The sequence below is a fragment of the Mustela nivalis genome (genome assembly GCF_964662115.1).
Source record: "Mustela nivalis genome assembly, chromosome: 5".
Lineage (NCBI taxonomy): Eukaryota > Metazoa > Chordata > Mammalia > Carnivora > Mustelidae > Mustela > Mustela nivalis.
In genome coordinates this window covers 10,554,468-10,570,161 of record NC_139024.1, presented here as the reverse complement: position 1 = coordinate 10,570,161, position 15,694 = coordinate 10,554,468, and the positions used below count along the sequence as shown (strand labels likewise).

Here is a 15,694-nt window from a genome sequence, read left to right as displayed (position 1 = left end):
CCGACGGGACCCACGTTCTGTCTTCATGGCCGGAAAGTCTGGGGAAGTTCTCGTCTTTCCTTGTATCCATCCACCGCACATGTGGGTTAAAAGCTCTCGTTTGAAACCCTGGGAAATTCTACCTCCCGACCACATGATCTCAGCAGTTCCAGCGTGTGGGAAATGTAGGGTTACAAGAGCGGAAAAGATCATCCAAAAAAAGGCAGGCTGGAGGGACCCACTCCAAAGAGTGGCTCTGGAAAAGGTTACACGACCCAGAAATTAACAAAGATGTGAGTGAGGGGGTGGGTGTCCGTGTGTTCCCAGCAAAGAAAAAGAGACTTTCCTCATCCCGAGAGTCCACCGTGGGGGTTCGTGCAACGCACGGACGCGACTCGATTGACAACAATCTTGTTTACACAGCGCACACCCTGGGGGAGAGCCGTCCTGTGTTCGCAAGCCAGTGCCTGCGTTCCAGACGCTTCCCGGGAAAGGACGGGCCGCGCGGGGGCGGGGCCGCCGGGCTCGGGGCCGCGCGGCCCGCGGCTGCTCCCCCGCCCCGCCCCGCCCGCCCGCCCGGCCACCGCGCTCCCGGCCCGAGCGGGTGCTGGGAGGAGCGAAACCGGTTCCCGGGCCAGCCTCCCCCAGGATGTGGCAGAGGAGGGCTGGCCGATACTCGGGGAGCCTGGGAAGGCAGCCGGCCTCGGCCCGACGCGTCCGCGGGCCTCCGCACACGTGCACTCTTTCTGCATTGCTAATCAGGACCTCTAAGGAGCCTAGGTAATTTCCGAACCAAACCCTGCCCCCACCTCCAGCAGCACACACTGGCTCGCACCCCGGGTCCGTAGGAATTGCCAATAAGGGCGCCTCCTGTCCGAGGAACGTGCTTAGCAGCCGAATTCGGCCGCAGGGATGGTCTGCAGGCGGCCCTTGCTCCAGGCGTCCCCAGGGAGAAGAGCGAGGTCCGCCTCCGGAACAGCCTGGAAGCTTCGACTTCCTAGGGCAGAGGAGAGAAGTCTACCTCACCTGAGCCGAGGCCAAAAACCGCCCCTTCCTTTGGGGCCTGGCTTTCCCTGTAACTGAAAGGACCACATCTACTGTAAAATTTTTCTAAATTTCACTAAATTGCTTTCGGTTGAATAATTATGGGATCTCAGTTTCAGAATTAAATTCATCACCTACCAGGACGGCGCCCCAGACTGGGCACATGCACAAAAATTAGCTGGCTGAGTCCTCACACATCCCAGTGGGGTTGCTGCAAATACTTGCCCAGGGGGGCGCCTGGGTGGCTCAGTGGGTTACGTTCCCCACTCTTGGTTTGGGGTCAGGTCATGATCTCAGCGTTCTGAAATCCAGACCCCCCCCCCAGACCCCTGTGTGTGTTGGGGTGGGGTGGGGTCCTGCTCAGCAGGGAGTCTGTTTAAGATTCTCTCTCCCTTCCCCCCACCCCCGCCTCCCCCGCTCGCTCTTGCTCTCTAAAATAAATAAATATTAAAACAAAAAGCCAAACACCTGCCCAGGCAGAGAAGCAGAAGGCCTTCCTAGGCTGTGTTGTTGGTGTAAAGTCACCCAGACCAGCACCTTGCAGGACCTGCTCCTTAAACCCCAGGGAAACCCCATACTAGGGAGTGGAAATGGCTTCACCCTTGACTTCCTTTTCTCTGCAACCCTTTATCCGAAGCTGTTTTCATTTCCTTCTTTCCCTCTCCTTTCTTTTTGCTCCCTTGGCCACAGGGTCACTTCTTCCTAGCCGCAGGAAGTCTGTCGAGGACAGAGGATTAAAGGGCAAGGTGGGGAAGGGAGATGCTATCCATCAGAGCAGGACAAGGGCAGAGCCGGCCTTCTGCTCCTCGTGCCAAGTTAATGTGGTACGAGAACCAGCCGGGTCGGGTCTGGACACGCTTTCCTGTTCTGCAGCTCCCAGAAGTTTTCGTGTCTCTAACTTCAGTGATCTTTGGTGCCCCTAAAGGCAAGTGGGACACCTGAATCATAAAGCTTCAGATGAGCTGAGTTCAAAGTTTTATTTTCTACTTCTAAAGACCTCCATAAATTAGGGCAAAGGGAATTGGAATCCCGCCTCCTGCCCCTGCGTTCCTCTGAGATTATTAAGGTTGGCTAAGCAGTCGGCTCTTGGGAAACCAGGTATAGCGAGACCTGGCTGGTGGGAGCCGCGGGTTGTTTGTGGAACTCTCTTCTCTGCGGCAGGAGCAGTCCTGCAAGTTTGCCATTTAGAGCTATGTGGTGTCGCCTGCCTTTTGCAGCAAAAGTCCCAGAGCACAAGGCTTCCCGGCTGAGTATCAGGCCGGCCTTGAACGAGGAGGAAAGCGGGCACTGTGAACTGGGGGCCGCGGGCGTGGGAGACCTGTTCACTCCCTCCCCCACCCCACCTCCCCCCTTCTCATCTGCAGTAGCCTGGCGAGCTAATGTTCAAAGAGAAGCAATGCTTCAGAGCTTTGCCGCCAATTTGGATGGAGTCCTTAGGATTAAAGTGATAGGATATCGTCAGAACGAACATTCTGCACAGATCTAAGTTGATCCTGAAGAAAGCAATTAATTCTTGCTGTTCTGTTTTCCTTATCTTCATGTGGAACCCTACGTTGTCCCAACTCTCTCATGTTTTTGCATTTCCAGCAAAAGAGCTGTTTCTAAGACTCTTACAACAGTTACGGTGTTGGGGATAGTCGGTAATTCCTGTTTTTCCCCTCTGGCCTGTCTGCCTGCAAATGTTCTGCCGCGGTAGCAACCGACGTGTTTTTGAAACCTGGTGGCAGAGATGCCATCTGGTATAATTTTCCAGGTTGTGCCGGACCGTTTCCCCAGGGCGAACACAGAGACCCTGGGCCGTGCATGTAGGTTGAGACGGACAGGAGGGGAACGTAGAGCAACAGAAGGGTGGGGACTTCAGGTGGCTTCATTCCAAAGCCCCCGGGATGGCCCCACAATCACACCAGATCCTGTTCTGGACTCTCTGTCTGCCCACTCAAATCAGGTTCCCAGAATAACAAGGACAAAAGTAGGTGGGAGTGTGAACCATGGAAATATCAGCTCCCTACGGAACAAGCTTGTTGGTGTTTATGAACATCGGCCTTTTGAAGAGATGGGGACCTAGACAAAATCAAGGCTATTTTGCGGGAAGAAAACGAAAAGAGAAAGGAGGAGGAAGTGAACCACCCATCAAAAATAAAGGAACTCTCTCCCACTCTGCTTTGTACTGTGATCTAAACCTACCGGAAGCCAGACCCAAAAGATAGACAAGGCCAAACTGATGAGTGTATCATGGTGTCAGCTCCATGGGTTTGCAGACAGCTGAGAAATGATTCCATTCTCATGACTCTCCGAGACATTCTGCAGTGAGTGTCAGGGTGACACCAGTGCTCGTCCACCTCCTGTTATTTCCTGCAGGGCCTTCCGCAAAGAGGAAAGCACCCCTTTCTACTTTATTCCAATAGACTGGTCATTTTTATATCTCAGTGGTCCCCAAAGCATTTTATAGAGGAATCTAAATCTATATGTTATTATGGGGAAAGTACAGACTTTCAGGGAACAGAAATGAGAAAGCCCTTTGGCTGAAATTATTTATTTTTTATAAAATCTCTCCGTAACAAAGAACCTATCTGGGTGATAAAGAGATTCGGAAGCATGGGGGAATGGCCCTCACATTGCGTTTTGTTTTTACTCTTTGGTTACCTTCTCTGGGTCAATCAGACCAATTAGAAAAGTCAATGTTATTCAAAGTGGGGTAGTCTTTTACTTAGGACTTGGACAACTATTTTGCTGGAAATATAGAAACATTGGGGAATTTGGACTGACTGTGATTCCCCATAAAGATAAGGGAAACAGAAAACAGTAAGAATTAATTGCTGTCTTTGGGATCAGCTTAGATTTGTGCAGAATGTTTGTTTTGACAATATCACTTTCATCCTCAGGACACCCTTACAAATCAACATTGACGTGTCCTTAAAAGATAATGTGACAGCCAGCTCTTAATTACTTGAATCATGGTGCAGAAAGAACTTATTATAACCAGCAGACCAAGGGACCATTCATAGAAAAGATGGGTCAACTGGACACAGGGGCGGGGGGAGGGGGTTGAGGGTTGGAGGAAGCAATCGAAGTTCCTGACTGTTTCTTTTCCCAAAATTCTTTTGACAAAGATTCGGTTGAACCAAATATCCATCATTGTCATGATGACCAGATCATCAAACTTGTTTCATTAAACGCTCTCTGTCCTCCTACGATGGTCTAAACAGGCTTTTCCTGCTTCACACTCTATCAATCCAGAGTGGTGATTGTGCCATAATTTAGAAGATCCCTTGTATCAAATATTAATATTTGTATAGTTATTAAAGTATGTAATGATGTGCACAGGGACTCTAAAATTAAATATAGCATGTCATTTATAGTCTTTTCTAAAACTATAAATGAAAAATTACTTTCTAGCCATTAGTCTTTGCTGGAACCACTTGTGAGATGACTTCTGTTTTAAACGGTAGATATGACACTTTTTAGAAAGTACAACATTTAAGTGAAATCGTTTACATTGATGATCAAGTGGTTTTCAGATGAGGTTGATCCGTGTGCTCTTTCCTGAACAAAATATTGAGTAGAAGAAACATAAATGAAACAGATAAAAACAAAAAGTGTTGAGGGGGCAATGGAGGAACAGGTTTTAGGGCTTTCGACCCTCTGAAGGGCCACAGAAGCACTTTTGAGGAAGAGCAGAGCATGGGGGACGGTGAAAGCCAGTGAAGTATTGTCAGACTCATTAAAAAGAAAATAAATAAAAGCCTGTTGAAGATGACATACATCTTCCTTGTACCTGAATGTGAAGTACCATTCAATTCATATCTGGTTCCCGTCTTCATCATTCTTCCCCTGAAACTGCAACTTCTGTGGCATTTTATCCTAGGGCAGATGGATTTTGTGTCTGTGAATTTTTAGATTCTCAGTTGTGTCCAGGCCAGAGGCATGTTAGGCCAAGAGGCATATGACCTCGATGAAATTATTGAGCTAAGTATTTCTATGTTGTCAAATAACCATAGCATCTGAAGAAATGATTGTCAACTTATGATTAGAACTTTAAGGCTCTTTCATCCAAAAAAGGTGATTTATTTGCAGTTGAGACCACTGAGGTCTTGGAAGTTGAGGGAGATCACCAAGGTCACAGGAGTTCATTCCAGACCCCAGCACAAGTCTTTTGGCCTGAGTCCTATGCTTTTTCTCCTACCCTGTGGGATTCATTGCACACATTAATATGAAATTTTTACAGCTTGCAAATATCAAAAGAACCATCAACTGACACTGATGATTTGTACCTTTGTTTAGGCTCAGCTAGTCTGACTCCTCTCTGAAGTCATAGTCAGGAGGCACAGCTCCTCTTAGATCACAGATCCTAGAAACATCCTTAAGAAACACAAGTCACTACAAAAGGATTTTAGGAGGTCATGTGGGGAGACAACACCAAGGTACAGCAAGCATCTATGCCTTCTTTAGGAAGTAGTGGGGTGGGTTGTGTAGCGTATACTGAAACTCATCAGCCAACGCGAGGCTGGGACAGGCAGGCTGGAACCCTGGTATAGCTGACTCGGGTCGATGTCCGCATTGAGAGCTTCCTTCCCACCTAACTCCTTGGGCAGAAAGTGGGGAGAACTCATCCCATGGGCCAACCTTCTCATAAACCCAGAGCTTTCAGTCCTGCCCTTGCACCAGAGGAGTCTGAGTTGGTGTCACACACCCATGATCGAAATAAGGGAGCTTCGTGTGGTTTTGAACTCATCTAAGCATATCTGTGCCTACTCCACATGCCTTTCCAAATGACCTAATTGGACATTTTATTTATAAGTCCCATTCCTTAAACATGTCGTTTTCTGCTTCAGGCGATGTTGGATTCGTTTGTTTTTGCTCCTTCTGAGCTTTCAAGAGAAATACTGAAGGAGGATTCGCTGTGAACCAGATCGATACGATGGTTTCCATTTTTGGCTTTTTGGCATCTTTGCTTATGTTAATCGTTGTGTGCCTAGTTGTATATACAGTGATACGACATGCATTTCCGTCTGTGTAAATGCACATGCTTCCGAGAGACCAAGCAGCACAGGCTTCCGTGAGGCCCACGTCTGTCTACCACGAGTGGAATGAGAGGAGTGAGTCTCCCATCGGGGGTTCCCTGTGGCTCCATACAGTTTGGGAAACGGAAGACACTCAACTTTGGAAAAGCACCTGGGGGTACTTGGGGGTAATGATCCTGTTTGTTACTTGGCTTATTCAGATTATGTTATAAATAGGATGGCCTCGATTTTTAAGTGACATCATCGATACAGCATTTGAAGCTTCCTCAGGAAAAGGAGCAGCGGTTAGTGTAGATCCTGGAACACTTGCTTGCCCTGCCTCACAGGACTGTTGCAAAGAGCAAATAAGGTGAAAATTGTAAGGGACGTTGCAAACTGTGATGATCTCTTCCCATTTATTGGTACAGGTACATGTTTGAGTTACATTTCAGCATGGAAGCAAAGACCAAAAATTCAGATTATTGCTTCCACCCACTCTTATGAAACTGTAGGACACTTAACCTGGTTTTTTCTTCAGTAGCTTTATTGATGTAGATTTTACATACCCTAAAATCCGCTCACCGTGAGTGCACACTGATTGGTTTTGAGTAGTTGTATAGAGTCGTGCAACCATCGCTAGAATCCAGTTTTAGGACATTTCTATGACCCCAGTAAATTCCCGTTTGCCCATTTGCTGTTTAACCCTTTTCACACCCCAGCCCCAAGAAAACACTGATGTGCCAACTATTTCTATACATTTGCCTTTTCTGGACATTTCATATGAATGGAGTCTTTTGGATCTGGCTTCCTTCATATAGTTTATGTTTTTGACATTCATCTGTGTTGTAACATATATCGGTATTTGGTTCCTTGTTATTGCTGAATACTATTCTGTTAACATTTGGCTTGTTTTGAGTGTCTGACTATTCGAAAAATGCTGCTATGAACATTCACGTACGTATCTTTGTCTAAGACATCTGTTTTCATTTCTCTTGGGTAGATTCCTAGGAGTGAATTGTTGGGGTTTATGTTTCGTTTATGTTTACATTTTTAAGGAACTGCCCATCTGTTATCCAAAGTGGTCATATCATCTTATATTCCCATCAGCAATGTGCAGGGGTTCCGATGTTGCCACCGCAACCTTGCCAACACTTGTTATTGTCTGTCTTTTTGATGCCAGCTGTCCTGGTGGGTGTGTAGTGATGTCTTGTGATGGTTTGGATTTGTATTTCCTTAACAATTAATGATGTTGAGCATCTTTTCATGTGTGTGTTTGTCATTCATATATCTTCTTTTTTTTTTTAATCTCTATTCAGATCTTTTGCCTAGTTTTAAAAGCTGGGTTGATTGCTTGTTATTGAGCTAGACCCTGCTTGTTTTTTGTCATTAATTGCCATTTCATCTTTCACCGACACATGTGCTCTCCTATTCTGCTGCCTTCCAATGTTACTATAGGTCTGTGCTTCTTTAATTTTTAGTACAAATACATCTTTTTTCCTCCAAACTTGATTTTGAAACTTCCTCAAGGAAGTTTTCTTATTTCTTATTTATTTCTTTTTATAAGCCAGACCTACAAGATATTCTAAAGATAATATCTCCTCAATGAGAATTTGTCACATAAATGATGAAAAGCTCATTTTCTGTATATCAGTATCATCAGCACACCTGGTATTATAATTTAGTGGGTCGCATTTAATTTTCTTGATTATTACTTATTTTGTACATCCAAGGTTTCAGTTTTAAAATCATTTTGGAACTGAAAGAGCGCTTCAGATAGTAAATGTGGACAAACAAATTTAATTATCAGAAAAGGATTAAAAGAGATTCTGGGAAAACAATAGTTTGTGGTAGTTAATGTGTTCAAATAAATTCAGATTTTTAGGTATTATAATTTTTCTGCAAATGTCTCCGAGTGCCTTAACAAAAATAGCACAAAACATAATTATCAAAACGGACAACTCTCTCAAGTATACCCACGAGCAGGTTGAAAGCAAACCAAATGCTTTACCTATCACCAGTACTCTGGACCACAAATAAAGATTTCTAATTATAAATATAAACCTACTTAGGTATCAGCCTGAGTATAAAACAAAAACAACTTTCCCTATAACTAGTAAATAACAGAGGAAAAAAAAAAAAACTTTTGAGCCTTGCCTGGAAGGATGCCAAAGATATACACTTGAGAATATTTTAAGGTAATTAGCATTTTTGTCTCTGTGTCAGTAAAAATAGGCTTTTGCCTGCTACTAATTTTCTTTGGGTTAGTGAGACCATTGTATGAGTGAAGGGCCGTTAAAGGCCATTTATATTGTACAAACAGAGGCACAAATTAGAGAGGGCATGTTAATAAGGAGAGGGGCCTTATGAGTGCTCAATTATGAGCCCAGAACCTGCTTCTATTTTAGGGGGATAGAAAACACATCAATCTTGCTTTTAGAATATTTTCAATTAAAATGAACAGCACAGGGCATACTAAGAACCAGCAAAGGCTGTGGCCATGCGGATTTTGAATCGTTCTTACGCACCATCTGAGTATCAAAACTGTTACACGTTTAATGGGCTGAAATATAATTTGAGATCCCCGAAGAATGAGGTCCCCAAGCTGCATAAGAAATTCTAAAGGAAAAGAAATATAAAACTGGACCATCTGTTTCACTTTTCAGCCTGCAACCTTTAGAGTAGAATATTTGGAGGAGGATGCTGTTTAAACCCGAATAGGGATGAAATATAGTACATAAACTCATAACATATCATTAACTTCCTCTCTCCCAAGCACAATCAATAGCGTCCGCCAGCCTAGCTCTGCATGCTAAAAACAAAGCCCAGTGTTCCCCGCACAGAGCAGTCACTTTCCCCCACACCGAAACAATAATGGATAGATTACTCTCCGGCCCTAGGCAGTGCCTCCTGCCTAATTGGGGTGAGCAAATGGAGGGACCCACTCTACCCAGGCAAGTGTTCGGGGGGATGTAATTATAGTTTGCATATGCAACGATATCCGTGTAAGCCCAGTTTGCACTTCCTTTAGCCACTACTCTCCGTGGCTTCCTAGCATGTTTCTTATTCATACTTAGGAAAACATTTCAAGATCTCCTCACCCCAAGTTACCTTTCCCCTTATGCAAAACACTGATTTTAGAAATAGAGCTAACAGGCAGTCAGGGTTCACGGAATGCTCAGAGAGTGGAAAGGCACTAAATAAAGCAGTGAAAGGTGGCGGGAATGAATGCCTTTGGTCTCGAGGTAGAGAAACCACTACCCCCTCAGTGCTATTCAGTAAGCCCAGAGCTGAACTTGTGCAAACCATGATTGTATTGGATTTTTGGCTTCTCTTTTTCAGATGGCGCTAGTCCCCTCTCTTGAAACCTTTGTAACTGTTAAGGCTGAAGTGCCATTTAAAGAAAAAGGAAGGCAAAGAAATGAGCTATAGGAAGCCATGGTGAGTCATTTGTCAATGAATCCTTTCTTGAGCTCATTGGGGAAGCAGGCTTCAGGGTGATGGGATCATAGGCTTTATTTTGAATTTGTCTGTTATAACCTTAAAGCTTTCTTCAAGAGAGACACATAGGGTTCGTATCTGATATGCCGTCTCTGTTGCTACGGAAAAGTCTGTACTTAACCATATTACGGTGTTCTGTTAGGAGCAGGGAAACCAGAATATCAGTTCATCTCTTTTTAAAAACTGTGTTTTATGGGCGAAAACAAAACAAAAAACATGGATAGCACCTACTTTGGACGCCAGAGAACAATTTTAAAGGCCTTTTTTTTTACATTGTATGTATCAAGAAGCTGTTATGCATTTAAAGATTCATGGTGGCCTCTTAGCTACAGAAGTTAGCCGTCATGTTATACAGTTACGCACCTTACGCAATTTACATCTCTGAGTTCATCTCCATGTTGCATGTCTCATTTCCCCCCGAGGCTCCACAACGGAGCTCTCCGTTGGGCATGGATCTAGTACTGCCTTCTTGGTGCAACGTGAAGGTGCTACGATGAGTACTTGCTGTTCATGAGTCTTCTGTTCAAAATGGAAAGGTAGAGCTTGCCCTAACATGAAAATCTGGGCTTTCCTGGAAAAAAGGCAACAATGGCTCTAAACACAGTCTGAACATTTTCAGCTTTCACATTTTTTCCTCTTTGTATCAGTCATTGCAAACGAATCGTTTGATTCGTTTTAAAACGGTAACATAGGGGCGACCTGGGTGCAGGAGTTTTCGTGCTTGGGATTGTGAGTTCAAGCCCGGTGTTGGGCACAGAGATTACTTAAATAAATAAATATGTTTTTTTTTTTTTTTTTTAAGCCAGGAATGTATTTTATAGTGCTAACTCCTACGCTTATAGGTAGACCTGTTGTTTCCCAGCAGGGATCTAGAGTCAGGCCACCAGGGTAGGGGTCCGGCTGTGCCATTTGTAGCCTGTGTAATCTTGGGTAAGCTTCTTAACCTCCCTGTGCCGTAGCTGTAACACTGGAATAATAATGGCACCTATTCTATAGTGCTGAAGTGGGAATTAAATGAGATAGTTCCGGTAAAGCATGGAAAATGGTGGCTGGCACATAGTAGGTATGCAGTATGTGTTAGATTATTACATTGTTGTGTGTCTTTATCATCCTGCAATTTTTAATTTTGCCCTTTTCTATGAATATGGAGCCATTTCCTTAACTCAGAAGCATTTTTCTTAAAAGGATTTTATTTATTTCTTTGACAAAGAGTGAGAGAGCCAAAGCAGGGAGCGTGGCAGAGGGAGAGGGGGAAGCAGGCTCCCCACAGAGCAGGAAGCCTGATGCGGGGCTCGATCCCAGGACCCTGAGACCATGACCTGAGCCAAAAGCACACACTTAACGGACTGAGCGACCCACTCACCTGAGACGCATTTAAATGGTAGAATTTGGGTCATTGTGGCAGGATGTTAGAAAAATACGTGGGATTGGGGGACTTTCCAGTGTCGCTCAAATAATACTGAGACTATAAATGACAGTTTCCCTGTAACTCTAAAGAAAATTTGGCCTTTCAGTCTGGAATAGTAGGTATGATTCCTTCTTTGCCCATTGTCCTTCTAATAGCTCTTTTTTGATTCTAGATAATACAAATTAAAAACTGTTTGCCTAGATGTATATATATGTATATATATATGTATATATATGTATGTATATATATGTATATATACATATATATATATATATATGTATATATATGTATATATACATATATATACATATATATATATGTATATATGTATATATATATATATGTATAAATCTCTGTTCACAACAGTGCTGCATTAACAATCTTTGTATGTTATTAAACGTAGAAAGAGGTTAAAAATAATTTTGATTGTTCACTCCAACATAGGCAAAGACCAATCATGGTCTTTGGAATACTGGCTTTTACCGGTATACTGAGTATAATAGATGTAGACAGAGACAAGGAGCTAGTTTTGTGTCTCTCCAAACTGAATGTGTAAGGTTTCAGCCAGACCTGGAATTGATTGTTAGTATTTGGCATTTCTTCACAACCAGCGGGAGCACTATTAGTAGGTCTCTTTCTTTTACTCAGAACGTAATGTGGTCTTGTCAAGTTAATTTGGCTATAGTCGAATGGAATTTTTTGTTATTTAAAGGTTCGTTGTTGTTGTTGTTGTTGTTCGCACATTTCATTTATATACTATCTCTAGTGAGGTCAAATTCCCCATGTAAATATTATCTGATTTATTCTCATAACATCTCTAAGAGATAGGGTGTGTTTGTCTATATTATTAACATCTGGTCTTAGAAGATCCATATTTATTTTGTTGGGAAAGCACCGAAAATAAATCTCATGTAGACATTAATGGAAAATATAATAGGAGATAAATACAGGTATGTCTGCAAATGAAGATATTTTCCCACCTTTGAAATCTGTTGACTAAAAAGATAAAAAGTGGAACAACTTATGATGATTGAATAGTAATAAAAAGCAGCATTTAATCTAAATCTCTCCTTCCTGTGATTACAGCATACTAAATATTACTCAGTACCGGAGAGTGTGCTGATGAGCTACGTAAATGTTTTCCAATAAAATTAAATAGATTAGATTTGGAAAGAGAATGTTAATGTTTCCAAGGCTTTTAAAGAGTCATCTTTATTTTTTCTGGAAGAGTCTTCTTTTAAAACTTCTCTGAAAAATACGTGCTTGCAGACCGTGGCACAGTGTTCTGAGTCCTAGCAGAGTGGACACCATTATTTCCACGCGGGTAGAACAGGCGGAGGCAACCATCATGTGTGAGAAGTTCTTGTCGTCTGTGATCCTTTATTGTTAATTCTCTTCGTGTATTTTGCCTGCTGCTTTGTTTTGGTTGTCAGAGTCTGTTACTGAGACAAGAGGAAGCTCATCCTGCCCCGACAGCCGCAGAGTGAGTTGGCATGACACGCCGTGAGGTGAGTCTAATTGCTGTTAATATTGGGAGGATGCATAATCCTATTAAAACGAAGAACAGTTATAAAAAAAGATAAATAAATGGTGGCAAGTCTAGATTACAAGAAAGAAGGACAGCCTGACGAGGGAAAACCCATTAACCTGAAAGGAAGCAGTTCTTTACTTCCAGTGTAGCAGTTGTGAGGCCGCATTCCTACTAAATCCAAATGGAAACAGTTTTTTGAGTCATTTATAGACTTAAATATTAGGCTTTCTTATATGTGAAAAAGGAGACCCTACCGTGATTCCTAATTATTAATAGAATATCAAAATGCCATGTTAGGTAGGTTTCTAGGGAAGCTTTCATCTTGTTCCCTAGGTGTTATTAATGAGTTAAAAAAGGTAACTTTATATTAGGTGGAGAGAACACCTTAAACCAATGCTTCTCAGACTCCAGTGTGAGCTTCATCTTGGGATCTCGATACATTGTGGGCGACGAGTCAGTAGGGGCTGGATGGGCCCTGAGGTATTACATTGGAGAAGCCCCAGGAGATGCCTGTGGTGCTGACTCAGGACCCCTCCTGGAGGAGGCAGGCTGCAGAGAACTCTTCTACAAAGAAATTCACACAACTATGGTGCTACTTGCTTTGTCATCATTTCCAGAAATTGAATGGCATTGGGGTAACAAAACCAAGTCACTTGCTTTGCAAATGGAAGTAGAAAGAATGAGCCAATTTAAAGCTTCAAGGACTCCTTTATGATTTTTTTAAAAGTAATCTCTATCCCCAGTGTGGAGTCTGAACTCGACCGTGAGATCTAGAGTCGCACGCTGTGAGGCCGCCGACTCTTGACTTTGGCTCGGGTCATGATCTCAGGGTCCTGGGGTCCAGCCCCACGTCATGTTCCCTGCTCAAGGATTCTCTCTCTCCCTCGGCACCCCCTACCACTCATGCATTTTCTCTTTCTCCTCTGTAAAATAAATAAATACATCTTTTTTTTTAAAATCGCATCCTTTAATGACTGAGCCAGACAGGCGCCCCTAGGACTCCTTTAACGACAGCTGGATTTACTGCTAAGGTTGAAACTATAAAATGGAACAGGCAGAAAGGCAGAAAGTCTCCTGGTTCCTTTTGGAGCTTCATTCATAGCTTCCTTCAATACTCCCCCTTCCTTGTGGTCATGGTTATTAGATGGCTATAGGAAACCTGGACATATTCTGTGCATACAATAGACTTCACAATGGAAATTCATGACGACTTAGTAGAAGAGAGCATTGTACTGGGGCGCCCGGGTGGCTCAGCCAGTTCAGCAATGAGACTCTTAATTTCAGCTCTGATAGTGATCTCAGGGTTGTGAGATTGAGTCCTGGATGAGGAGTGCTCTGTCCTGGCCACGGAGCCTGCTTAAGAGTCTCTCTCTATCCCTCTGTCCCTCCCTGCTGCTCATAAGTACATGCATACTCTCTCTCTCTCTCTCTCTCTAAAAAATGAGAGAGAGAGAGAGAGAGAGAGTGAGCACATGCAAGCACTGTGCTTCTTCTCCATCATCCCACCAACCAGGTTGTTAAGTGAAGGTTTAATGCTGCAAGCATCTGACAGCATGCACGTTTCACCCATTTGACCTGTGCCCAGGACATGCCGTTTATTGGTGGTTTAATACCAGTAAGGTCATCTGACATCCCCCAGCATGAAGTCTGGTACTGTGGGCTGTTGAATGCATTAATCTTAATCAAACCTCAGATAGCTGAATGAGAGGGAGAACTTCAAATAATTCAGAATACGTTGGAGTCAGAAGAGCTCGAAATGGGAAAAATGGGTTTCAGAAACTGGACTGCACATTAAATACTCTGAATTTGGGTAATCACAAACTACCGCTTATTACTTACCTCGTAAGTTTGTAAGGAAAGTATAAACAGAGGGTAAGAAGGTGAATTCCAACTCTAGAATGTTATGTGGAGGTACTAGTCTGCTCAGGCTGCTTTAACAAAATACCATGGCCTTAGTGGCTTAAGTGATGGACGTTTATTTCTCAGTTCTGGGGCTGGGAAATCCAAGATCCAGGTGCCAGCTGGATTCGGTTCCTGGCTAGGAAGGACCTTCCCCCTGGTTTGCAGATAGACTTGCCCTGTGTCTTTAAGTGGCTGAGAGGGAGAGAGGGATCAGTCTTGCTCTTCTTATAAAGCTACTGATTTTCTTCTGAGGGTTCTAATCTCTGAATGCTCTACTTCATCTAGCCCTGAGTACCTCCCAAAGGCCGTATCTCCAAATACCATGACATTAGGACAGTTTCAACATGTGAATTTGGGGGGCCACCGTTCAGTCTGTTGTAGTGCTAATGGCTGACGAGATGGTGGTGACTTTGTCATTATAACACAAGCACAAAGATGAAGACTTTTTTGTTGCTTTTCAACTTCCATATACTTTTTATATTTGTTGTCTCTAAAACCGCAAGTGTGTGTGTATGACTGATGTCAAGTCTGGAAATAAGGCCCCTGATGATAGTGCTGCCGTCCCATTATTGAAGGCTGCTCATCCTAGAATCAGTTTATCTCCTACCCACAATACCACCTTTTAAAAAAATAATTGTGATGAATTTACGAACTAATTCGCATAATCTTACTCTAGGAAGACAAATTTAGTCCTACTTCATGAAGACAAATTTACTTCTAGAATGTTATAGAAAAATCTACACCTTCTAGTACTCACTAGAAAGCAAACATGGCAGACAAATGTGCCATTGGAAAGACTTGTTTCCTAGTACAAACTCTTGGAAGTGATGTATACAATGGAACGACAAACTGCCCGGATGTCAGAAGGAAAGCGAGAAACCAAAGCTTAAGCAAAAAGTATAAGCGGAGGCTGCAGGGACCTCTGGGGGTTTCAGCTTTGGGTAAAGGCCATGGGGGATGAGGATGGGCAGAGGAGGAGGGAGAACTGGGGGCAAAAAATAAAGCCCGTAGACTCACTGGGCAGGGAGGCTGAAGCCAGTCCCCTGCAGAAAGCTTGGAGCCTCAGGAGAGTTAAGCACAACCCCACTCATTGGCTGAGGGAAGGAGAAGGATGTTTGCTATAATTGAGCCCAAGCTGGAGCACAAGCCAGGGAAGGGACATCATTGGAGAGCAACTGATACCAACCTAGGCCACATCCTGAGAGGTCTGAATTTATACTATATGCTTGGGAAGCTAGCTGTAAGTCCATTTCTTGGTATGCACTCTCTAAGCCAGTAAATTAACATAAAAGTACATCCAGAGCCTTGAAACCTGCAGAAATCTGACAGAAG

The 15,694-nt window shown here is 43.5% G+C and overlaps 1 long non-coding RNA gene across 1 annotated transcript; it reads left to right on the top strand.

Moving 5' to 3' along the window:
* Positions 1–218: 218 nt before the first annotated feature.
* LOC309865046 lies at positions 219–13,418 on the top strand. Its single transcript, XR_014311921.1, has 4 exons — positions 219–759; positions 9,363–9,461; positions 12,363–12,437; positions 13,204–13,418. It is a non-coding gene; the product is annotated as an uncharacterized lncRNA (long non-coding RNA).
* The last annotated feature ends 2,276 nt before the right edge of the window (positions 13,419–15,694 follow it).